At 30.0% G+C, this 27,033-nt stretch overlaps 1 protein-coding gene across 1 annotated transcript in view; it reads left to right on the top strand.

Annotated features, from left to right (window-relative positions):
• The first annotated feature begins 13,595 nt into the window (after positions 1-13,595).
• chas (chascon) overlaps positions 13,596-27,033 on the top strand; it is a 765,027-nt gene continuing 751,589 nt past the window's right edge. The window contains exon 1 of the mRNA XM_075364192.1: positions 13,596-13,863. The gene's annotated coding sequence lies outside the window, so the exon portion shown is untranslated. The remainder of the gene's footprint in view (positions 13,864-27,033) is intronic.

Raw genomic sequence — 27,033 nt, 5'->3', positions numbered from 1 at the left:
GTTTTTCCATGGTTAACCGGTTGAAGCGTGCACAAGGGTTAGATTTTTAGGAATGCGGTTTGACCAACGACTAACGTGGGTAATAGCTGAAGGTAAAATGTTGGACATGTTGAGAGTTTATCTATTAATAATCGATGGGAAGCAGATCGAATATGCATGTTGCGCTTCTACCGAGCTCTAGTCCGTTCCTGTTTGGACTACGGCTGAGTGATTTATTTGTTCATTCGGTCCACCGTTCTTAGAATATTAGATGCAGACCATTCGTCCTGCTACAAGTGTATTTCGTTCAAGCCCTGTTGTAAGTTTACTGGTGGAAAGTGGTGAGCCATCCCTTTCGAATAGACGGAATCTAATTATCTGCACTTTCGTAGCTCGTATTAAAGCGTAACGAAATCATCCACATTTGATGCGGTGTTTTCTACCCAACATCTGATTCGATACCAAGAACAGCCGAGGTCTACTGCTCCACTAGGCATCAGAACTCACCGCCTTTTCTCAGCTCTAAATATACGTACAATTACCTCCAGTCCCTATTGTTGCTCCATTTTATTATCCTCCTTGGCGGCCTTTTCTCGTTAATTACTACTTTGATCTTTGACAGTATCATAAAAAGAACATAAATCCGATTATCTTACAAAATGTATTTTATAATATTGTAAAATAATAATGAATTTTATAATATTTTTATTGCGTGAGTCCTGGTTATATTCTTTATACGGACGGTTCTTGAAACGTTAATTCTGTTGGTTGTGATTTTGTGGTGTTGACAACAAAACTTGCATGTTTGGTCTTCCCAGCATCCCCCGTATTTTTGTTGCGGATCTGTATGCTATTAATAAGGCCTTAAGTATTTGCCCAAAATTTCGACTTGTTCTTGATTGCTGAGATTCCAGGAATGCCTTACAGACGATTAATGACGAGTACTCCAGACACCCTGTTGTCTGTGAGATTCAGTTTGTTATTTCACAAATGAATCACAGTAATAAAACAGTGAGCTTCTGCTGAATTCCCAGCCATATTGGGAATTCAGGCAATGAGCGCCCTGATGGTGCAGCAAAGAGACTTGTTTCCAACCTCCTTTCAGCAATTGCGTCGCTTCGACCGATTTTTGTTTTCTGAAGAGGGTGGTTCATAATGAGTGGTAAGTAACTGGAATGCTAATATTAACAATAAACTTCATCCGGTCAAGAACACTGTGTCACCGTGTAGCTCCTCATGCAGAAATAACCATCAGAGGAGATTATTATTTGCCGTTTGCGAATATGGCACACTAGGCTCTCTCATGGATATCTGATAACGCAAACAGATGCACCCGTTTGTGCACGCTGAGACTGCCAACTAACAGTGCACCACATCCTTGTAGATTGTATCTGTTATGCGGCATCGCGTCACAAATTTAAACTAGGGGTTAACGTGTGAACTATTCTAGGGGATAATGAAATATTTATATCTAATATTTCACGGCTTCTTAGGGCCGTTCTTTTATATTCAATTATTTGAATTACTGTATTATGTTTCTCAACTCATGCCAATTTCCGTAAAGCAGATGCTAATTTTATTATTTTAATTGAGATATATAATGAGATATATCTTTGTTTATTACAACATATATATCGTGTCTGGGCGATGATAGCGCGGAAGCGTTTTTCGCAAAAAAAAAATTACAGAAATTATCTAAACCAGGAACAACACTTGGACAGATGAAAGACGAAAAAACCAAAGGCAGTGAATGAAAGCATTTGGGGAAAGAAAAAAAAAGAGAAATTGATACTACGTAAATCGTGATCTTTAATTGGTTAAATACGAAAAAAATGAACCGGTAGTTAATTTTCTTTCGTAGTAATCAGTTTTGGTTAATTATTCATTCTTTATGTGTTAATCGGTTTAATATTTAGGAGGTCATGGATTGAAAACATTTGTTGGTAGGAGAAGAGGTGTGTGTTTGAAGGAGGCCACTGAAGGAAGTGTAGTGTAGGCCGAAAAGGTCTACATTATTTCCCCGCCTTATGTCTAACCAAATTACTGCAGTTATATTACCAACATGATAATACAGTATTTCCCTTATATTAAAAATACATATATTGTAAGTTTAAGAACTCTTTTTTAAGAGCTCGTTAAAAAAATAAATAAATAAATAAATTATGATTTTTTTTTTTTTTATTAAAAGAAAACATATTTTAAGAATTATTAAAACAATACAGATTAATTATTGAAAATATTTGTATAGTTAAAAGTTTACTACTTCTATTCTGCATTCACCTTAAATAAATTGTGGTTGAATAAATAACAATGAAGGGAAAGGAAAACCGTGAATTTATCCATTTACGTCAACTAAAATGATAACCAAAATTAACTAACTTCAAAAAACTTTGTTGCAATATGAGATAAAAAAACTAGATTGGTGGGAAATTTTTTGAGCTACTCTTGGTTAGTTAATTAACTAATAGAAGAAATAGCGAGTTTGAAATACATTCTTAGAATAATATATTGTAATAGGACCGCTATAACGGACCAGGGTAACGGATTTCTTCCAAATAAGAAGAAATAATGAGAAAATAATAATGAAAAGAGGAATCCAGAAGGAACTAAAGGGATTCTTTTTGCAGACTAACAGGTCCGTTTAACAGTCTGTTCTTTGTAATACAGACAATGACACCTCTAAAAGCTGTTGTTCAACCGGAAGGGTTACTGGATTGGAATAAGAATTTATGGGAAAACGTAAGGGCGCGGATGATGAAAATTATTACGCTTCAAAAGTTAAGGGATGAGGCGGGTACTGGTTCTGCCGACCAGGGGGTAAAAATACTGCCAGGGACCAGCGGAGATAGTAGTTCTGTGAATAGTTACGTAAGGCCGTGTTCGGCGTAGTCGTAATAACGAGCCATAGCAGCGAGTAGTTTCGCAAGCCCGAGTTCGACGCGGTTACGGTGACGGCGATATCGTTAAGCGTGTGGTAACAACGAGTGAAGAGTACGTCATAGTGGGTGAATGCAGCAAGTTGTTCGGTGCGTTACTGGTAACAAGTAGTGAAAGTGACAGTATTCTACTCATTCAGAAAGTATAGGGTAATTCTATTGTAGGTTGTAAATATTTGCAGATATTGAATTATATGAACTTCGGACTTTTCTAGTGTTATCTTGCTGTTAATACAATATTAGGTATTAACATTAGCGGTCATTATAACGTTTTTAGTAAATTGGACTATAGTCTGGTTTTTATAATTTAACTGTCTTTAAACAAATCTTGTTCTTATCTGAATTACTGTTTTGTATGCCATATATTCATCATTATTATTATTGTTTATTTTATTTTCTATGTTTTTAGAGAAATAAACTATATTTATAAGAAATGTTTGGTTTGTTACTCTCTCAGCATCCTAGTCGAACCGCTAACACGTGAAAAATATCAATCCGATAAGTGAGGATATAAAATGTAATAAGCATCTTGAGATTAGAGCAATCTAGATCAGAATTAAGGAAAATGCATCAAACTCTTTCGAAAAATAAATGAAAACCTAAACTTATTTTTGTTTACTATAAAATATTCTGGCTTTTAAATTATATTATTCTGGTAATAAATATTCTAATATTAATCACCAAAGAAAACAACGTATGCCTATGAAAATATTTCCTTATTGTTTTTTACCGCTGTGTCTGTCTATTTTTTGTTTTAAACAGGTGCTTTTTAAAGAAAAACATATTGAAATAATATTTAGTAAAACTGTTTAAATCAACAATCACTTGTTAATGAATATGATAATTTTAATTTTTAAAATTTATAGAATTGGTGTTAACATTTTTTAATATTTCAAACAAATTAAGTTTTATTAACTAAAATTATTAAATAAAATAAAATAAAACTTTATTAACTATACAATATTTTATCATGAGTCATCGTGTTTATTGAAATACGATTAAAACAAACGAATGATGGCGGTAAAGCTTTGTAATGAAAAACATAAAAATTTTGAAGAAATACGAGTATTTTTAAACTATTTCTGGAATATTTCAGCAAAAAGAAATTATTACTTTATTGTTTTTAAAAGCTGTTATACCAAATAGGTAAGAGATTTGCTCAGAGATATTTATACCAACTTGATCATTCTATTAAGGTCCATGACTTCAGCTAAGAAATCTTTTTAAAAAAATAAACTCCAAAATATTAAAAATACGGAATAGAATAACCGATTGACTTGTTAATTCTTCCATTTTTTAAATAAATAGAAAATACGAGTAATAACTAGATTTTTTACTTATTTCTTTTTAACTATCTAAAATAATATAATAATCTAAATACAATAAATATAACTATATAAATATAATAATCTCTCGATTTTATATGTATAGGGCTCATTTCGCCCTTCGCACTTCTTGTTTATCCAGGACTGGAACCTCACTGTGTTCATTATGCTTGTGACAATAATAATAAAAGTCTGTTCAATTTATAAAAAATATTATTTTATTATTATTTCTTTAAAGCAACAGTCAGTTTGGTCAACTCAGAACTCGAAACTTTCTCAAGTATGCTGGTTTCAGAATAGTCGACTTTATCTTAAAAAAGTATTTATAACCAGTTACTCCCTTCGTACGGATAAAATCGTATTTTACACAGTTCTTAGCGTTACCCGACACACACTACGAGGAGGTGACCGTATTTCGTTTCTCATTTTTATTTGTTTTATGATTATTTTTTTAACTTTTTTGTGTTTTCGTTTTTTTTGTGTACACTTTGAGAACAACATAATCTAAAGAATGGACTTAAAGTATTCACAGCTTTTCTCTGGAGTGTATATATACAGATTGATTCTCACAGGAGACTGGAGCAAGCCACATCAGAATAGCCCATGCGAGAAATATTGACTCTCCAAGTGGAGACCAGCCGCTTGAAGTGTCTGGCCTTGTGACTTATATTTATATACATCGGAAAAGCAACTTTAAGTGGAAAGTGAAGAAGCTTAAAAGTGAAAGGTAAGTCTTAAGGAATGTTCGCCGTACATCTTTAAATCAACTTTTTTCGATAACCGAAAGATATATCGAAAAAGATCTTTATCAGACCTTTTTTGTAGAAAATTTAATTTCAAATACTGCAAGTGGACTCCGAGTTCTATTTGATGAACGGTTTGGCCATAATAAAGTTTAATATCGGCAAGGAAGATAATTTCGTTGTTACCTCAAACCATTAAAACGACTACGATTTTGAAGCGGTGAAACACTTCGTAACGGCAATAGTCCTGTGATGCTGAACATACAGTTGCTCTGAAGAAATTATAATAAAATGATAATTTTTATGAATTAAACTGGCTTTTATTATTAATTATCAGCATTATTCTCACAAGCACAATGAACTCAGTGGGGGTCCAGTCTTGTTTTAACGGAAAGGGCGCGAAGGACGAAATGAGCCCTATATATATATATGTTTTTATCACTTTCTGACTATTTAAAAAAATGGAAGAATTACCGTGTCATCAGTTATTTTATACTCTATTTCTTTTGGAGTTAAATTTTTTAAAAAGGTTTCTTAGCTGAAAAAAATGGTTTTATTAAATATAAACCATTCCTAAACTCTAGGATCTAGGAAATTTAAATTTTATTTGGTGTTTTCCATACTCTAAGAAATCTTAAAAAAATATTTCAATAATGTAAGGATTGAAATTAGTGATCAACTCATGAATATTCTTTTATTTGTTGAACAGTCAAAAAATGGTAGCCTGATTGCCTAATAATAGCTTAAATAATTAGCCTTAATTAATAGTAGCCTAATTTTGTACGCATTCTGTATTTTTTTTTCAATTATTATTTAGTTGGTAGTTAAATCTTCCAAGAAGATGTTCTTTAAGAACATCTTCTTGATGTTCTTTAAGAACATCTTTAGGACGAGCAGCCAAAGCTTTTTAAGAACTGAAGTTTTTCTTTTAAACATACGTTTTTCTTAATTGATCAACTGAAATGAGATCCTTTCTTAATTTGTTCCTTTAGCGTTTTATCTATGGTTCGTCTATGGTTTCGGTCAAACGAATTTTCCAGATTTTTATGAAATTTTGCATATGGTTCCTAGCCATTAGGTGGAATAACATATGTGTAACGATTTTTCATAATATTTTTTATTTCAGTGTGGCGTCTGTTATCTTTTTTAGACAGGAGATGAAAGAGAAATGTGGAGAAGGGGAAATATCATCATTAAGTCACCGCTGCCGCAGAATGGGCAGGTGTTCTCTCCTTCACGCCCTATACCATTCACCCATGACGTCATACATTTATCTCTCAGGGGATGTGCGTTAGATACTTTAAGAGTTTATCCTATTTTTTAGGTTAACCTTTATCTTTAATCTTACTGCTGTAGAGAAATGCATCTTTCTTAATACGCAGTATAATAAAATACTTAAAAAGTTATTTTTAACTATTAAAAAATAAAAGTATTTTATTAATGATAAAGTTATTTTTATCGTTTTGTTTCCGTTTTCTATATATAAGAAAAAAACATATTCGAATATGTTGAAATACCTCCACTAAATCAGTATTGTCCATTGTCCATGGATATGCAGTGCATTTCTTTAATGCAAGTATTACACAGTCAATTTCGATTGAGAAAACCAATGTGTACTTTATTTTAATTTTAACATTATTAATTCAGTTTTGTGGTAGGGTTCAAATTGTTAAAATTCATCACAAAATGAGCTAGTTTTGTTCACAAAATGCTACTAAGTTCTTTTTTAATCATTCATAGCAAAGTAATATATAGGATATAGTAAGGAACTAATTTAGGTTTATATTAGGTAAAAAGATCTTATAAAGCGACCTATGAAATATATAAAAATTAAGTATATTTATGTGACACCTAAGAGGTTTATTTTTAAGAAAGGCTGACTATGTTTGTTCATTTTTATATTTTTTACTTTAAGTTAAAACTGTAAAAAATATGATTAATTCGATACGTCTGTAGAATAAATGAATTTGTTTTTAATTGCACATTATTATTTTAACGAAAAAGTTTTGTTTGATCTTTGCATGAGAGTTTTATTTCTTTAGAATAAATAAACGCTAAAGTCACAGATCGATAAGTATTTTTTTTAATAATAAAAAACATTATTGTTGAAGGCATACAATAGCTTTATACACCGTACAAGTTTTATACGCTGTACAATAGTTTAGCAATTATATTGTAAAAATTTTATTTTAATTATGAAAGAATTATGTGATGCAAATAAATTATCAGTGTTACCAACAGTTATTATATATTTCATAATGCAGTAAGAGAATAATTCTGATATAACAATAAAAAATAAAAGATTTAACGCCTGACATGTGGTATCTATATGGTTTAATTTGTAAAACGGACAAGTTGTTACACAACTTTTTGCTGCCCACAATAAAATTAGTTTTATCTACCTGGGATCGCTAGTTAGAAAGGCAGCAGGCAGACACAACCTGACTTTAAACTTTACCAATAATGGAGATGTTTATTGTTAAATATAATTTTTTTATAAATGTTAATGTATTGTTACTATTATTTTATTTCATTTTTAAATTATGTTTTTAAATACATATAAATTTATTACGTTTAAACAAATGATATGATTATGTTGCCGCTAATCCTTTTTAATAGACTTAAAACAAACAGTGAGGAGGTTCTCAGTTCGACGGAATATTATTTTATTAATAAGCCTTAATTTTTACCATATGCAATTTCGATATTTAAAAAAAATATTATACAGAAGAAATTTTTCTGGTGATACGTAGTAAGTTTATATTACATAACTTTATTGGGAAACGTTTGAAACGAAAAATTACATATTTCAAATTCACGATTCGAAGCTTTTTTTGTCATTTCATAGCGTTGGATATTATTATTGTGTAATGACACATTAATTATTTTTACCCGAAACTTCAAGAAAATTTATTTGAAAATTTAAGGTGAAAAAAAAATAATACGAGGGTCATTCAATAATAAAGACACTAATAGCTGTGTATGCATAACAGTTGGTAAGAGGGTTATGATAGATACAGAACAGTAAGTCGGTAACTCTGAGGTGACCTTTGATCAGCTGTTTGAGTAAAAGTATTTTTTATAACCTCAAAGTCGCACTTTACGTTAGCGAGTCTTCTTGAAGTTTGCGAATTAGTTAAACAGCTGCAGTGATCTTTTTCTTTTTCTACCGTAAAACAAGCGCAGATGGGTTCAAGAGAACTGACAGATCACTATGAGGAGACAAGACTTCGCATGTGCACTGAGCTGAAACAATGGTGTCAGCAGGAAGGTTTTTACGTTTTTGCACAGTATTCTAACCTGTTAAGAGGTGCGAATTCACCATTATGAACCGGAATCAAAAATACAGAGCATGGAATGAATGCAGAGAATGGAGTTCACCTATCAAGGAAAAATTCCGAAGCCGACCATCAGCAGGGAATCATGATGACAATCTTTTTGGATGGAAAACGTCCGATTTTTTTCGATTTTTTAGATCAGCGAACAGTGTACATCGCATACTTCTGTGACATGCTTATCGACAAAGTGAAACCAGAATTGTTAAAAAAACGCCCTGGATGTCAGCACAAAGGCATCATTCTGCTTACTGACGCCTGGTCTCACCCAGCTCAGATAACTAGAAAAGTTGGATCGAGAAGTACTACTTCACCCATATAAAATCCAGACTTGGACCGATGGGATTTCCACTTGTTGGTCCACTCAAGGAAGCGCTATTTGGTAATAAGTTTAATGGCAATGACGATGTCAAAGAAAATGTGCCAAATTCATTCCGGCATCAAGACAAAAATTTCTTTTGTAGTAGGTATAAATAAGGTGATTTCGAGATAGAACAGGTGCATTAATGTTGCTGGAGATTATGCTGAAAAGTTAAAAAAATGTCACATTGATTAAATAAAGTGTTTTAGTTCCAGAGCAATCTGTGTTTGTAGTTAGTGAATGACCCTCGTACAAAGGCGTATTTCTGCCCTGCAGATGTCTTTAGTTTAACATACTTGCTATTTGCTAGTAGTCACTTTACGTTGCTTTTCTACATTGATTTTCTTATTTTTGTATATAAATATATATGTAAAACAGGTTTATAGTCTTTTATATTTCTTGTAAAAGTATTTTTTCATTCGGGCAGCGTTTTTGTATTAATCAAATAGCTTTGTCAACTCTTCTTTATATTTCGACATTTCGAAGTTATTAAAAATTTTGTTTACATTAAATATACCTCAAGCACGGAAATTCTGTTTAAAAAGAACTGAAAAATTTTATTTGTAAATTTTGAGCCATTTATTATTAGTATTATTTTTAATTTATTTTATTAAACATTTTTCATTCTTTGATTTTTTTAAAGATAATATATTAATTTTTAGTTATTAATTTATCTGATATGTTTATCTGAGTATATTAGTACTGAAAATTTATACAAAAATTAACTTATTGTTTAAAATAAAAAGCCATCACAATAAGTTGTAATATAAAACGTCTAAGGTCGTCGGTCATTTAACTGCTATATAATACTGAAATGAAACAATACTATATAAAAAAAAAAATAGTAATAAAAAAAGCAATTAGCACAGTAGTTTGCTTGTTTTTAAGTTCTTATGCGAGATAATTAAAAACTGTTCTTATAATATTCTGAAGTGTTAGTCTTTATAGGTATAGGCAAGATTTGGCAAACGTGAACAGTTCTAATTACTAACTTTTTTATACATTGTCTAGTAATGGGGGGGGGGGGGCTATAAACATAAAGAGGGGCAGCTTAGAAAGTTAATTGCATTATCATAAAAACGGTCGAGTTGTATAACTTTCCCTGAGAAAGATATACAATTCTAGTTATTATTGAGGGCTTTGTTCTCGACAGACTTCTATTTAGGAGGAAAATTAAGTGGAATATTAAAGTATATATGTAAAAAAAGAATTATATGAAGAGAAAAATTCTATTCTTTGAGTTAAATTCTGAGATAGGGGTGATCATATTTCCCTACTTCCTTGACCAGTTATAATCAAAATTAAATGTCAGTGATTCATACCCAAAAGATATCGTATAAAATATTTTAAAAATCGGTTAATCGAGCCTGAAGCAAAATGATAGTTCATAAAAGAAGCAAAAAGATTGGCTTATTTTCCTCCACTTTTTAATAGAATAGCCAAAACAGATAGCCTAAGGGACATTACTAATGTAATGGAATCATCTAATTATTGTTACAAGAATGTAACGTATTCTTGCTTATGGAATCTCATTGCTTGTTGATTTTCTTATAAAGAATATAAATTGTTGTTGATGTCTCTACATAATTAATAGGTTTTGTTAATGAGACCACAAAATTTCTTTGGGATTAAAAACCGAGTTTTTAGTTTCCAATCTAACTAGATTCCTGATCCTAAAGTACTAAAAATACAAAAGATTTAGCCTTATTACCTTCCAATACATATGTGGAAGAGTGTAGGCATTGACATCGCTTCCAAAAGTGGACCAGAGTGGAGCGAGATAGAATATGTTTTCACTAGAAGGTTATTAAATTTGTGAATTTTTTCTTGATTTTTAAGTAAATCAAGAATACTTTGAGTAAATTAAATTGTGGGACAAAATTGTCATTGTTGCAATCAACACTTGTTTTGTCGGTATGAGAATAGTATTTTTGGTGTTTAAAGACTCAATTAAGAGATGATCTGAGTGCACAGTCCAATTAGTCAGATATGGGAAGAGTTTTAATATGAAATTTTCGGTGTTAGAAAAAGGCACGGGGATCGCGCTTCCGCGAATCGGTTAATTTTATAGTTGAGGGTTGTAAATTATGGTAGCCGGTCGTGGTTGGAAAAAGCCATACGAAGGCGACAGTAAGTTGTGTAAATACAGTGATGGAAGTGTTTGCCGAGGCATTTACATCGGTGGCATCCTGAAGAATTCAAACTGATGACTGTGATGTGTTGTAAGCTTTAGAGGGTCTAAAAGACGACCTCCGGTAAACCCCATCAGGGCTAAGAATGGAGGAGGTGGTGTGGCGTCCGGGTTTGTCATAAGGTGGGTGTCTTGCCCTACTGGGATCAGGATGTCTGAATACATAATCAAATTGACATACTAGTAAATTAATTGGTCATCTAATTAGAAGAAGAATATGACGGTGAGTCTAAAAAATGAAAGTAAAGAAAAAAATTTCTTCCCACCCCCTATATTGGGGGTTGAATAAGACCAAATACCATCACGAAATATCTTAGCTACCTAAGGGTCATTAAATTATATGAAACAATTTACCTATCTTTTAAATAAAAGATTAAGGTGCAGGACCCAAAATGTTCACATATCTCTGCTCTTCTGACCAAAATTAAACGGTACCAGATATATGCATCCAGATCGGTCTAATTTTTTTCAACTCACCGGCTTGGTCTAGCGGTGAACGCGTCTTCCCAAATCAGCTGATTTGGAAGTCGAGAGTTCCAGCGTTCAAGTCCTAGTAAAGTCAGTTATTTTTACACGAATTTGAATAATAGATCGTGGATACCGGTGTTCTTTGGTGTGGTTGGGTTTCAATTAACCACATATCTCAGAAACGGTCGACCTGGGACTACACAAGACTACACTTCATTTACACTCATACATATCCTCATTCATCCTCTGAAGTATTATCTGAAAAGTAATAATACTGGAGGCTAAACAGGAAAAAGAAAGAAAAAGATCGGTCTAATTTGGAGATATCAAGCAAAAAAAGCCAACATATATCTTTCCGGAATGTTTCAATGCTAAAACTGTCATTTTTTATTAGAGGGAGTCATGAAAAGTAAAGATTTGCAAAAAATCCTTACATACAAAATTTGATCCAATTAGATTACTTTAATTTACATAATTGGTATATTTTATAGCTATGTAGTTTAACTATACAGCCGGAAAAATAAAAAACAAAACATGTAATATTTATGGAAATTCTTTTGTTTACTCGAAATACAATTGAAGATCTGCTTTTGCACATCATCAATAGATTTATTTAACCATTTATCTTAACGTGATACGAGTCTTTCCACATTCGATAGCCAGATTATCGAATTCTTGACCCATGTGCGACAACTATTTCTTCTTTGAATTTTAGACCTATTTTAGGAGTGATATCAACGCTTCTTAGGGTCTCTTTCATGAAACTGAAAACACGGAAATTACAGGGGGCACGGTCAGGTCTATCGGAAATGTGTTATCACACACCTTCTACTTGAATTTTTTTTCAGGGTATTGTTTCTGACGCGTGTCGAATGAGGTATTGTCATGCAGAAGCATAACATTTATTATAAATTTTCCCGAAAAACTTTAATATTACTTATTAACTTTTATATTTTCTTCAGCCTCTTCAAATTTTATATAATATGATTCCGCATTAATCGTAGAATCTTTCAGCACGATTCAACAAGTAGAATACCTTGCATCCTTTTATCTTGAATAATAATTTGATTTAAATTTGGATGGATGATTTTTATTTTCTTGAGTGATCGATTTTTCTCCGCCAGATTTTCCAAGAAAATCGTTTCGGTTATTTACGTTTTTCTTTTAGCAAGATATTATTTGGTTTGCACTATTTAATTTTCTATTATGTAGGAATATTCTGTAACACGTAGAGAGCATAATATTATATTTATTTTTATTGTCCCCAAAAATTAAAAAAAAACCGCTAAATGTGGTTTTTATTTTAATTTTTTTAGTGCCAATCATAATTTATTGTTTTAAAAACATTCCCAACGATTTTATTTCAATTTGTTTTCTCTAATTTTACATTTAAATTATTTTTTCGTGATTAAACTATGCTTTGTATATTTTTTATAATCTTATAAAAACTGCATATGTTAAAATGTTGCTTCAGAATCCTTTAAAAAATATTTATTTTTGAAGGTTTTTTTCTTTCATTGATTTGAAAACCCAATTAAAAAAAACTTCCACCTAAAATTTACAATTCTGTTTTTTCTTTTCTTATACCTTAAGGTTATCGTAACTACTTATGCTGATTTGCTTGTTATCTATTTCACGAATATCTATGTATTATTATGTATGTGGAAAGTTTCCTGAGATTAGTTTTATCGGAAATTTTGCTATATTTTACTTTTAATTTTGGTCTTTGGGGTTACGTTTAAATTTAAAAATATTATTTTACTTTTTTTTTTTCATATAAAAACAACATTTTGTGGAAGTAGAGAACGGTTTTAAATTTTAATGTGTAGCGTTATTCTAATTCTGTATAGTTATTAAAATACAGTAATATGTAGGTAGGTTAATAATTTGGTTTGTTTATTATTAATAAACGCATTAATTATTTTATTAAGGATTTTGTTTACCGATCATGCTGATCATCCGTAATTTAAAATTCTGTTATAAATTCTTTGTGTGGGAGTAACTGATGTTTAAAGTATGGAGGTCGTATAATATGTATTTATGTATATATATATATATATATATATATATATATATATATATATATATATATATTTATGTTGATTAAATTTTGATGCTTTTGAAGATGTATAATAATCAAATATATTTTATATTGCAATAATTTAGTACCCAGTGTCAAGTCAAAACACCCTAAAGTATTTAGTGGTTTGCTAGTACAGTAAACAGAAGTTAAGTGGGCGAGTAGTTCAGTCCTTGAACAACCCACGTGCTAGTGCACTGTCGTCGAGCTGTGTCGGACATCTAACTGGATTGGACAGTATATCGCGTTCCTTCGATCTGTTAAGACGACTGTTTGTCTTCTTTTTTTTAATCGGTTACTTTACTTGTCTATTTAAGTGTCCTCTTACTATTTTATTATCACTTTACCGACTTTTATTACGTAGTAAGTGTTTATATTCGTTAACGTTGTTATTGTTGTTATATGAAATTACAACAATAAGTGTTGTGCCTCATTTTCTTAGGAAGTAAGTAGATTTAATTTGTTGTATACTTAATGTAATTTAATACATATTCAAAAGTATTATATAATTATAACATATCTATATTATTATTGTGATAAATTAATCGTAAATTAAAAAAATTCTTATTTGAAATAAATTACGCAGAGATTTATTAATTTTATTTTTTAATATGTTATTAAAAAAATCTATGCGGACACCATACGAGTTCCTTGTACGTCTATTAAATTACATATACACATTTTTTTTAAAATGAACAGTACACAAATTTTATTTCATTAATAATTTAAGATACTTTTTTCATATTTTTCATTTTTATTGTTATTGAATTTGTTTATTGGAATTTTTTTTTACAATCAGAGGTTAATAATTATTAATAAATAAATATATTTAAATTAAAAAAAGGAGATGACATTGGATTCGAAATGATCCGGCTGGTACAAGCGCCTTCCCTTTGTAAGATCCAAATATTTCATTAATTAAAATTTTATTTGGCTATAACTCTGGAACTTATGAAAATAAGTACCACTTAAGATATATCGTTGAAAAGCTCTCAATGAGGGCTTATTAGTGCAGTTAAGAAAAAATCCAAAATTCAATTTTTTGGATTTTGGGCTTTTTTGGACGCTTTCGGTTCAGTCAATTGCGATCAAAAGGGGAAGTGCACAATACAACAGTACTAAATCCAAAATTTCAACATCCTACGGCTAATCGTTATGCGAGATAGATACGTACGTTCGTACAGACGTCACGCAGAAACTAGTCGAAATGGATTTAGGGTTTGTCAAAATGGATGTCTCCGTTGAAATCTGATTTTCTTGAGTGATCGATTTATCTCCGCCATATTTTCCAAGAAAATCGTTTCGGTCATTTACGTTTTTCTTTTAGCAAGATATTATTTGGTTTGCATTATTATTTATATTTATTATATATATTATTATATATATTATTATATTTATTATATATATTATTATATATATTTATATTTATTTAATTATTATTTATATTTATATTATAATATAAATATAAATAATATATTTTCGCGATTACTGCTTCCTTTACTTTGTACAAGGAAGTAAAAAATAATTTATTATTTTTTAAATTAATTATTTTCAAAAAAGTTACATTTTTAGTAACAACATGATTGTGTGATACTTTTTCTAATGGTCGTATTTAAAGATGAATTCATGTATTTTGAATGGGTGTTTTTTTTGATACGATATTATTATGATTATTTTTTAATATATTATTGAGCTACTTTGTAAACCAGTAGAAAAGTTCATTATAATATTTAGAAAAATTTTTTGCATAAGGAAAAATAAATTTTAGTTTTATTTATCGAAAATTTCTTATTGCTACGTTTTTTGTCAGGTTAAAAAAATAATGTTTTAATTTTCTTATAACCTTTCTGCTCTATTTTCAGTCTGTAGAAAAAAATCGGATTTTCATGTTAAAACAGTGTAAAAGGTTCAATAATTTTAAAAAATACATATTTTTATCTGAGATTAGACAAATTTTGGGGTTTGGTTTTATTTATTATATTTAAATAAAATTTAGTAAAGTATGAGTGATTATTCCACGGGTATTGTTTGTGATAAAAAAAGAAAATAATTATTGTTGGTAGTTTTTTATTTTGTAAGTACCCCTTATGACTATTTAGTCTTTTAATATTTATGTTTTGCAAAAGTGGAGTTTTAATACTTTAACTTATTTTTCGAAAATCTGAAAATAGTAAATAAATGTTGTAGTTATTTACAGCCTGTAAGGTTGTAGTTATTTCCTGAGTTCGAATCTCGGTCAGGCACGGCGCGCTAAATTTCCATATCCCAGCAAAAGCTTTCAAGCTTATCATCAAGAAAATAAAAATAATAAAAAAAAATTGTTGTAGTTAAATAATATATTTTTTCTACAATTAAAATTTAAGACAATACACTTAAAACTTTTCAGTATAAATTAAATTTTTTTGTATTCTTTTTTAATCGAATTTGTTCATTTCTTTATTTTCTTTCATAATTAAATAGAAAAACTTAGGGTAGTTAAAAAAACCTTTGTTTCATTTACGAATTGATTGAATATAGTGCATGGCTATATGTTTTAAATATATTTTGCTATTCACAATAGCAAAATTTCGTTAATTTGTTGTTTTTCATTATTTGTCCTAGTATTATAAAAGGGGTACTGGTTTTTTTTTATTTGTTTTTTCTGAGAGTAATGGATATTCATTTTATAGTCGGTCCCTGTATGAAATATAGAGATATTATACGCTTGTAAGGTTCACAACCTATTTTTAAAAAGGATTGGCCGTCTAATATGTAGACAATTATAGGTTGAATTCGGCTTAGTAAAAAAGACAACGTGAAACTGCTTCACTTCCACTTCTAGTTAGTCTGTAATAAAATATAAATTATTCTTTTACATTGTCTTCAATGTTGACTTACCTATATCCGGTAAAGTTGCTAAAGACTTTATGATATCTATCAAACGTATAAACATACGAAAGAGTTGCTAATAAATTGAACGTAATATAAATAACTTAATATAAATTTGTAACGCAATATAAATCTACTTCGGAGGTGTGAGAAAATTTTTAAGATTTGTTGTTTTTTATTATTATTATTTTCTGTTTTGGTTAAAATAAATAAAGAATTTATAAAAAAAAGGAATTGATAATGTACGATGATTTGTAATCACAATTTTATTTCATAGTGATTTTTAAAAATATTTTGATATTTTAGGACAGATATTTCTTTTAAATTTTAAACTGACTGTGATTTCTATATTAATTATTTAATCAACACATCAATAGTATTTATATTTAGTATGCAACAAAAGTCAAGAACAAAAGAATTAAAAGAATGAAGTATTTATCAGTCTAGGCTAATGTAGTTATAAACATTTTAAAATTTTGTGTTTATACAATTTTATATTAAACTGATCTATTTCTAATCATAAATTAAATTATTTAGATTAATATATAATTTTATTTATATTTTTTATGGTAAAATTCTAGTGAACTAGGATGAATGCGTTTAAAATTAAAAAAAAAAAAAAAACTTATCAATAATTGTATGAATTTTAATTTAATTTTTCATACTTATTTTATTTGGTTTAAAATATATTGAAATTTTCAATTTTACTTTTTTGAAAAACTTCTTTATATTTAAAAAAATCTTTCTTTTATTCGTTAGCCGATATTAATTATTATTATTATTTTGTTTTTATGTAAAATATAGATAAACGTTCTTTAATTTAGATTTATAATAGAATGGGGGCTTCGCTGGATATGCAATCTATTCATGTTATTTTATAAATTGTAAAAAAAAGATTACGTTCAAAAACCGTTTTCAAAAATTTTAATAAAATCTAAAACTTGATAAGTGCTTCAGTTTTTAAACAGTCAGTAGGAACTGAGGAAAAGTATGTTTAAAATATATAAATAAATTAAAAACACAAAAATTGATGATATAACGTCTTTTTTAAATTAACAAATAAATATCACTTGTGAAAAACGTTTGTTAAAAGAGAACTTTTAGATATTTTTTTAGATTTAGAGTAAAAAATACAAATAACTATTAACTTTCTAAGCAATCCCAAATAGTTTTTTTTTTTTTTTTTAATTTCAATAGGAGAACTACATGCTTTTTTCTCAGTATTTATTAATGATTGTTTAGCAATCGAAGTTTTAGTTATAAGTAAAATTTTTGTAAACGATTTTCAGTTAGTTTTTTCCATTTATTTCAATTCTTTATTTGTAGTCGTATGTTATTTAATTTTGCTGAAAGTATGTGTTTACTGATTGTACAGGGTGATTTTTTAGTCCTGTTACCCAATTTTAAAAGTAATTTAAGTAAGGGAAATTTAGGTGGAATAAAAGAATGTATTTGTTACTTACAAAAGAGATTTAATAAAAAGCTATTACTTACATAATTGTTAAAGAATATACTCAAAATGCCCACCCCTTGCGGTTGTACATGCACGGACTCTTTTCAGCATATTAGCAGAAACCTTTTTAAGAGTTGCATTGGAAATATTCGTGATTGAGTCTGTAATATTGACTTTAAGTTCATCAATAGTGTGAGGATTGTTTTTGAAGGCCTTGGACTTAATATTGCCCTGCAAAAAGGTAGTCAGGAGATGTGAGGTCTGGGTACCTTGGAGGCCATAAGCCCTTGCTTATTATTCGATAATCAAAGAACTCTTGCAAAAAATCCATGGTTTCTCGAGATGTGTGGCATGTAGCGCCGTCTTGCTGAAACCAGCAATACCGTTCTTGAGGTTCCAGGAGGGACACAAATTGGCCCACAATATTCCTGTATACTTCACCATTTACTGTCTGTTCGAAGAATATGGTTCCGACTATACAATGACGAGATATCGCACACCACACACCAATTTTTTCAGGATGCAAAGATTTGTCTTGTAAAGCGTTAGGATTTTCAACCGCCCAAATTCGACAGTTTTGACTGTTCACATAACCATCGAGATGGATCCAAGCTTCATCACTAAAGAACACTGTGTTTAAAATTCGATTCCGTTATCATTTACGAGAGACCTAAACCAACGGCAATATTGCAATCGCTTGTTTAAGTCTGGAGGCTGAAGCTCTTGGACTAATCATACGCGATACGGATACAATTTCAATTGTTTAGCAGCTTTCTGAACACTCGATGACAAACGAACTTGTGTGGAAAGTTTTCGTAAACTTTTCTGTGGAGAATTGAGCAATCTTGTTTTCAAATTCTCTAAAACGTCATCTGTCAAGCGAGTTGGTCGACCACTACGTTTTCTGTCAAAATATTGTTCAAGAATGAAAACTCGTTGTTCTATGGTAAAAGACATTCTGTTCGTAACACGACCGGAAACGGAAAAAAGTTTACACAGCTCAAGGATAATCAACTCACACTGCCGTATATATACCGGTTGAGTAGCGCTACCAACTTCGTGTCACAAAAAAAATTTCCTTTTCTTAGAAAAAAATTACCAGACATTAACAAATGGGTAACAGGCCTAAAAAATCACACTGTAGAATATTCCTAAAAAAAAATCCAATTTTTGTTTTTAATTAATTATATATTTTATGTATAAAATTAACGTATATACATATTTATGTAGTATTATTGTACTCGATAAATTTTTTGTATAAATTGTATTTGTTGATAAATGTATTTAAGAAATTAATAAATTATATAAGTTTTTTGTTTGCAGTTTTGGATTATAAACTGTATTCGATTATATTACTCAATATATATACTCGTACGTTAATGGGGCTCCATAGGAGTAATATATACATATTTATTTATTAATACACACACACGCGCGCGCGCGCGCGCATACTTAATTTATATGTTTTAACTAATGAGTTATTTTGAATAAATATGAAAATATTTGATTACTAAACTTCTAAGAAAAAGTGTAGTTTATATGAAAATGAAATAGTCTATCATATTTGGTCATTACCAGTTAATATTCAAGGTTTCTCTTACAAGAAAAAAAATAATAAACAAAATTAGAATGCTCAGTCCAATAGAATTTACTTATAAGGTAACAGAATTTGTACTAATTTTATCATGTGCCAATGTGTCTATATTAAAAACAAAATATTTTAAGTATTGTATGTGTGTGTGTGTGTGTACGCACGCGCGCGCGATTACGTTTCTGTCTCATTCTAGTTCACTAAAATTTTAACTTATAAAATATAAATAAATTCGTGTTTTAATGTGTTTAATTGTGTTTTAATCTCATTTAAGTTGGTAATAGGTCAGTTTAAATATAAACTTGTATGTAGTAAAAAAATAATTTTTTATAGCTATATTATACGTTAGGTGTATTCTAGATTTATAAATACTTAATTTAAAAAAAAAAGTTTCATTCTCGATTTACTGTGGCATAATTAAATACGAACATAAATAGTAATGATAAGTTGATTAAATAATTAATATAACTGGAATATACCTTAGGATTAACCAATAATTTCTATTAAGGCTGGCTTCTTTGTTGATGTTATTAAAATGACAGTACAGAAAAAAATTCTGAAATTCACAACCAAATTTATAGGTCTAATCTTAAATACAAGAACTATTTAATTTCATCTTCTTTCTTCGTTGTTTGTGACCTTGGTCATGATTCATAAATGTATTTTAACGAGGTAGGTTTAATGAATAAAATATTAGGTAAAATAAATGAGTTTTTCTGGGAACTAAAATTGAAAACAGGTTGATTTAGAAGTCGATTTGAATTTTTTTTGGATATATTTTTTATGTGAAACCCATTTTACATTCTGCTAATGTATATGAAACCTTTAAATATACTAGCTTTATTAATTGTTACAACAAATGATTTCGTGGATGTAACAATAAGATTTATTTTATAACATTAATTTCATTGATTAAAATTTATTCAGATTTTGAACGAACAAATGGTTCATCTAAAAAAAAACATATTATTTATATTGATAATAAATTTTATAATTGATAATAAATTATATTAAAGTCGCTTATGAATACGGTTATTATATCTCTGTCAACATTATTGAGACAGCAAACCTACAAAAAGAATATAAATTATGTTAAAATATGGTCACGTATTTATTTTCACTTGTTTAACATTAATCTATTGGACGCGTTTCGCTTTTTAAAAAACATCGATAGTGAAATTAATTATTAATTATATTTTTTAAATAAACTTGTGTTTATTTTAAAAGATTTTTATTAGTCATGTTGGATAACACAAGAATTTCATTGATACATTTTGAAAAAAAATAGTTTTAACATTTTAATGAATGAGATTTTATTATATTTTATCTGAATATAATTTTGAATCAATGATGTTTGAGCAGTTATAATATAACTGTTTTAATGTTGTACGTTTAGATATACGTTTATATCTTAAATTGATATAAAAGGAAATTCAAAGTTGCTCTTGGGGGAATTATTTTAATTTAAATCTTATTATACGAGTGCATAGATATTTAGGTATTGTAAAGGATGGTCGGATTTTCAGATTATTTTTAGAACTGAGTTCTACCCGTTTCATTAAAGTCACCTTTAATTTTGATTTTTTATCATTGCAGAAATCTCTCTTCTTTCATTAATACTCTTCTAATAAAAATAAATAACTTTTTAAATTTTAATATTAAATAATAAAATTAATCTTTCGATAAATTATACATTTTTTTCCTTTTTTTTTTAATTACATAACTCTACCCTAGTATCTGATAATCTGATCTATTAATTAGACATTGTACGTATTGTATGCAAGCTAGAATCTATACAAAATTAAATAACCCTTCGTTAGCGAGTGTCAGGATGCGAAAGATTTCGCTTTGGGTTTTGCGTTTAAAATTAAGCAAACTATAATTCTTGGGACCAAAATTAAAGTGTAAATTCAGTGGTATTATATGAAAGCTGACATGAGTGTTTTTTTTAGAAAGATAGGTCTCAGAACTGTATCTTTTGTCTTTTTTTTTTACTCTAGATTCTCGAAAACTATTAAAAATACAGTTCTGAGACCTATTTTGTTTTTCAATCATTTAAGTCAGATTTTATATAAAACTATCAAATTTACCCGTTAATTTGGGTTCCAAAAATTAAGTCTGGCTTAATTTTACCGAAAGGGCAAAAATGAGACAGGTATATTTTGCTACCGGATACTCGTTAACGAAGCCTTTCCGAACCTACGTTTGTATGATCTTTTTTTTTTATTTCCTCCACTAGAACGTGTCCTGAAAATTTGTTATGTTCTTCCTGAATCACTATTTATATAAACTGAAACTAATATTTAATGTTTTTAGTATATTAGTGGAAGAATATAAAATCTTATGCTAACTTTTTTAAGAATATATATATTTTGTTATTGGATCTGTTATTGGTAATTCTACCTAAAATTAAGCACGTTATTTGCAAAATTATTTAAATTGTTAAAAATGCTATTAATAATTTTGTTGTAAAAAAGTAATAACATTATTATAAAAAAAAACTTGGTACTTTTTTTGGTTCATTTTTAAGTTTCGGCCTTTTAAAGACGGCAATAGATTAAAATAAAATAACTTACTACCCGTTAATTTGATGCTCACTTGAAAAAAGGAAAATTTAAGGAAGAATTAAATAATATTTATATTTATTGAATCCAATTTTTATTTTTTAAAGATTGTTTTAGTTAAATATTTTATTTTTATTTTTATTAAAATATGAGTACTAGAAAACCCTTCGACATTGTGAAAAAAAGTTATTTACAAGAAATATGAGAAATGAATGAAATTCCAATTTTTTTTTTTTTTAAAGTAAGAAATTAAATAGAAGTGATTTAAATGTATAAAATATTGAGCGTCAGTTTTGGTTATTTGGGGAGTTTTAAATGGAGAGTTATATATATTACCTTTTTCTCCCTTAAATTTTCTGTATACATTACGTGAAATTGGAGTAAAAATCTTCCTAGTAAATAACAATACAGTACTAAGTAATAATACGTCAAACAAAAACCATTGTCTCATTGTCTACAAAACTTTGTAATTATGTTCTATTATGTAATGCGAATGAACGGAAATTTTCAATTTTTCCTCCACAATAAGAAAAGTGATAGAAATTAATGCCTTTGGTGAAGTATAAGACTTGAACGTACATAAAAAAATATTTACAGGTATAATTATTAAGAACCTCTCTTTTTTGCATTCTCTTAAAAATGGAAGTTGAGTTTGTACAGCAGAATACTTAATCAAATATCAGCAATCATTAGTTCGATGTTAGGTTCGATCTTCCTGATCGGTTCATAGTGATGAAATTAAAATTTTTTCAGAGAAATCCCCTAAAGCCATTTGTGTTTAGTATGGTTCTTAGATTAAAAAAAAATTATGTTCAGCAGATAATTTACGTATTTCGAATTATACAGTGAAAAAGAATTATCCGATTTCAAAAGTACATTTCGTAATAAAAATTGTATTACATCTACAAGAAATATTATACACCACTAATAATTTTTTTAAATTTCTCTTATCAATTTATAAATGTTCTCCATTGCTACACGGATCACGTCCAGATATAGCTAAATTCATCTGCAACGCGTTGCAGACAGTATTTTGTTACTGCAGCGGTGATCCTGTTTTCAACTAATTTAAATTAATAGGTGTTACATAAACATTTTGTTTACAAGGTGTATGTCACAAGGTGTAATGTCTGAGGATCTAGAGGGCTATGAATGTAGTACCAAGTCTTGGGCTTCCGTACGTCCTATCCTGCGTCGAGGCAATTTTTCATTTTTCAACCGACGAAATTGATTATAGCAATGTGCCAGGGCCCCCCATTTTTTCTGAAAAATGAATTCTTCAGAGTTTTCATTTAGTTATGGAAAAAAGCGAGTCCTAAAACATCTCGAAATAAGAATTCCTTATTGCTGCTCCTCAGCAAGACGGAGTCCATAAGAACGGTTTAGCGTGCGTTTCAACAGCGTTTCAGGATTGATCTACCATCACCGAAGAACATTCGTCGCTAGTATAAACAATTTGAAGAATCGTGGTGTATATCTAAGGTGAAAGAGTCTAGGGTGAACACGCACTTGAGGAAAATGTACAACGAATTCAAGATGGCTTTTTAGCGAAGCCCGAAAACGTCCACTGGTCGTACTTTGTTACTAAGGGCAATAATTTTTTTTTGTAAACAAAAGTGCGCAAAATAATTAACTTTTGGTGAATCTCTCTCGTACTGTACATCTCTTGCGGATTTTTAAGTTCCCATATGCGAACGTTGTTACGTAAAATTTTACTGCTTAAATGAAATGTTGCTTTACCAAAAAAGATTTAATCCAGTAATAACCTATCGTCTTCCATATCAATTAAAAGCATATCACAGAAATCTTTACGTTTACTTTTGTTTATTACCCCGAAGAGCTTGTACCAGTTGTAATTCTTATGGCTTGAAATGCAAGCGCGTTGCCTTAACACACGCCAAACAGTCATATTGCAAGTCCATATATTGGTAAAGGATGTGGATGCACTCACTTCTCAAGAGGAATTTGTAACATACCTTCGCCGGGTGACGGGGTGGCGGTGACGCTCGACGTATTGTCTATGCTGCCGGCGTATGGAGCGACACAATTTATGACGGTGGCTGTGCCACCCATCCTCGTCGACAAGTTGTTGGCAGATGGTCGGGTGCGTATAGGATGGGTGGCCTTCAGATCCCTGGAGGGCCGCTGCTGGCGTCCGGGGCACAGGGCAAAAGCGTGTAGTGGCACGGACCGTTCCGGCCATTGTTTTAATTGTGGAGAGGCTGGCCACGTCAGGAAGGATTGTCACCGGGAGGCCAGGTGTTCTTCCTGTAATGTGCATGGACACGCCCCTGGAGGCCGAGGTTGCAGAATTACCCATGCGGCATGAGAATCGGCTGCTGCTGCACCTGAATACCACGCGGTTCCGGTCAGGGATAGCTCTGTCCGGGAGGGGTGGGATGCTCCGGTGTTTCACTTTCGATGATCGGGTGGGGACTCCTTCCGCAGCCGCCGGGGGAAAAATTAAAACCGTTGTCCCGGTGCAAATAACCTCTCGGGGTCTCCTTATTTGAGGCATGGAAAGAAGAGACCGAGTCTCCTGGGTGGAGCCTTGGGAACGGCATAGTCAGGCTCAGGGTTATTTCCCAGGTGGTTTGAGGCAATGGCACCCCCCAGAGCTGAATTTCTGTTTGAGTGCGTGTCCGGCTCTGGGAGGCGGGACAAATAAAGAGGAAAAAAACATTCGTATGGGAATGGTAAGTTTTCGACTTTACTTTTTCAACTTTTTGGGCTTCTCTGAAAAACCTCTCGAATTCGTTTATATTTTCCTCTGAAGTGCGGGTTCGCTCTGGACTTTTTCTTCCCCGTACATAAACAAACCGATTCTTCAAATTGTTAATACCAGCGACGAATATTCTAAGCCGTTGTTGGATCAGTTCTGAAACGCTGTCAACGCATGCTGAATCGTTACTACGGATTCTGTCTTGCTGCTAATTTGTAGAACACGAAACTCTTTCTGTTGCATAGACAATGTTGTTTACAACTGAGATTAGCGTCGTTTGAGGACTAGTATTGCAATCTGACGACCGGTATCTCTAAATAAATCTGAAACTTTAGGACGCGAAATTTTAAATGGTGCAAATTTCATTCATTGAACACGCGTGGTTGCACAGGTGTACGGTTTTGAAATCGGATAATTTTTTTTTGGTACGCGCTGTATATTTTTGGGTAGTTATGTTAATTTGTGATTATAAATGATTAATATTTAAATATTACGGATTGTTTATTAATTTTGAGGTCTTTCTGTATAAAGTTTTTCAAGAACAATATCAAAATAAAAAAAGACTTTTTGTAAGTTTATGAATTAAGTTACCTAATATATAATGTATTATAAATGTATACAATGTAAGTGGATTCTTTTATTTGATTTTTTTTTATAATCTTTGATCCCATTATATATACCACAGTTCTGAAAAGGATTTGAAAGCCAAAAGAATTAAATTAAATAAATGACAGATAACTAGGAAGAAGAAATAATAATTTTAATTATGACTAATGCAATAATATAAACTGACACATTTAAAAAAAAAAACCGTGATATTATAGCCTGTATTACTTATGTAAGCTATTATAATCTTTTAACCTTTATTTTTTTATATATTTAACTTTTACACTAAATATAAATACGGTATGACTACTGCAAGGACATTGTACTATGTTGTCTTATACTGTTATAATAATAATTATTTTTAGAATGGATATCTTTTAAATTACGTTAAAATTAATTTAATTTTATTAAAAATAAATCTACTGTAAATATTCTATAGTGTGTGAGAAGCTTGGTAAAACGCATTACATTATATGAATGCTATGTACGAGTATATATTATGACCGCTATTGTGTAACAAGTGCAGGCAGTTAACTTACTACGGAGTTTCATTGTTGCCCTTTTGCAGGGTAGTACTTACTTTAAATCAAAAAGGGCAACTTCCAACTTGGCTTCATTTTGGAGTAACTACATTAAAGTGGCCTATTTGTTTATTTACTGATATATCAACGGCAGGAGAGCGTTCCATTCTCATAGTGGATAGGTCCTCCAGATTCGAGTCACCGTGTGTCGTCTTTTTTAATTTTTTTTCTTACATATACACTATCTCAGATAATTTTTATTATATAGTATTTATAGTATCATTTATAAGAATCTGGAAAAAAAACTGTATGAATTTCATGTTTGCTAATTATTATTTTATTTGAATATAACAATCGTTTACTTTAAAATTTTTATCAATATGTGGAAATAAGGATTACATGGGGAATGAAGAATTAACAGATAATCAACAAACAGATTTTGTTTTATAAAACTTAAAAAAAATTATTGATTGATTTTATAATTTTCTATGTGCTATTACAATCAGTAGGACGATAATTATATTAAAAAAAAAAAAAAAACACAAGAAATAACGAAATATAAATATTTTCGGTAAGTTGAAAATTAAAATAGATTTAGTGTTTTAAAACAAGATTTGTTTGTTAAATTTTATAAAATTGTTATAATTGTTCTCTATTCAAATAAAATAATTATCAGGTAATATGAAATTGATAAAGTTTTTCCCCAGATTCTTATATATATTATTATTTTAAATACTATTTTGTATAATAAAAAGTCATCTATATAATAAAAATGAACAGAAGAGAAAAAACGGGTGCACTCCGAGAAAATGAAGGAAATATGCAAAAAAAAAAAAACAAAAAAAAAGGAATGACATTTTAGCGTGGTTCCTAGTAGATCGTTTCGAAATAAAAAAAGAAAATAAATTATCTACGTTAGTGAAAATGTAAGAATAATATAGAAGTTAAAACAAAACCACACGGAGACTTGAATTCGATACTTCTCGATTGTGAGACTGGAACGCTCGTCACTGGGCTGCTGTCCCTATCATGATTAAAAATATACAAATAAACTGTTTGAACCACTCAAAAATCTTTAAATGGAGTTCACTCCAAAATCGAGTCAAATCTGAAGCTGACGTTTTGGATTTAATGTTGGGCACCCCTTTCTTACCACCTTGCAAAAGGGAATTAATATCTTTGCTGTAAGCCTGCCTTTATTGACCTCCTGCGCTTATAAGTTAATTTTATTCTTTCCTCTCGCATTATCTTCCTTTTGATTTCCTGGTAACCTCGATGATTTAGGCGGAA

Source organism: Lycorma delicatula, chromosome 4 (assembly GCF_047948215.1).
Source record: "Lycorma delicatula isolate Av1 chromosome 4, ASM4794821v1, whole genome shotgun sequence".
NCBI lineage: Eukaryota > Metazoa > Arthropoda > Insecta > Hemiptera > Fulgoridae > Lycorma > Lycorma delicatula.
Note: the sequence above shows the minus strand (reverse complement) of the source record. Positions and strands in the feature narration are given on the sequence as shown.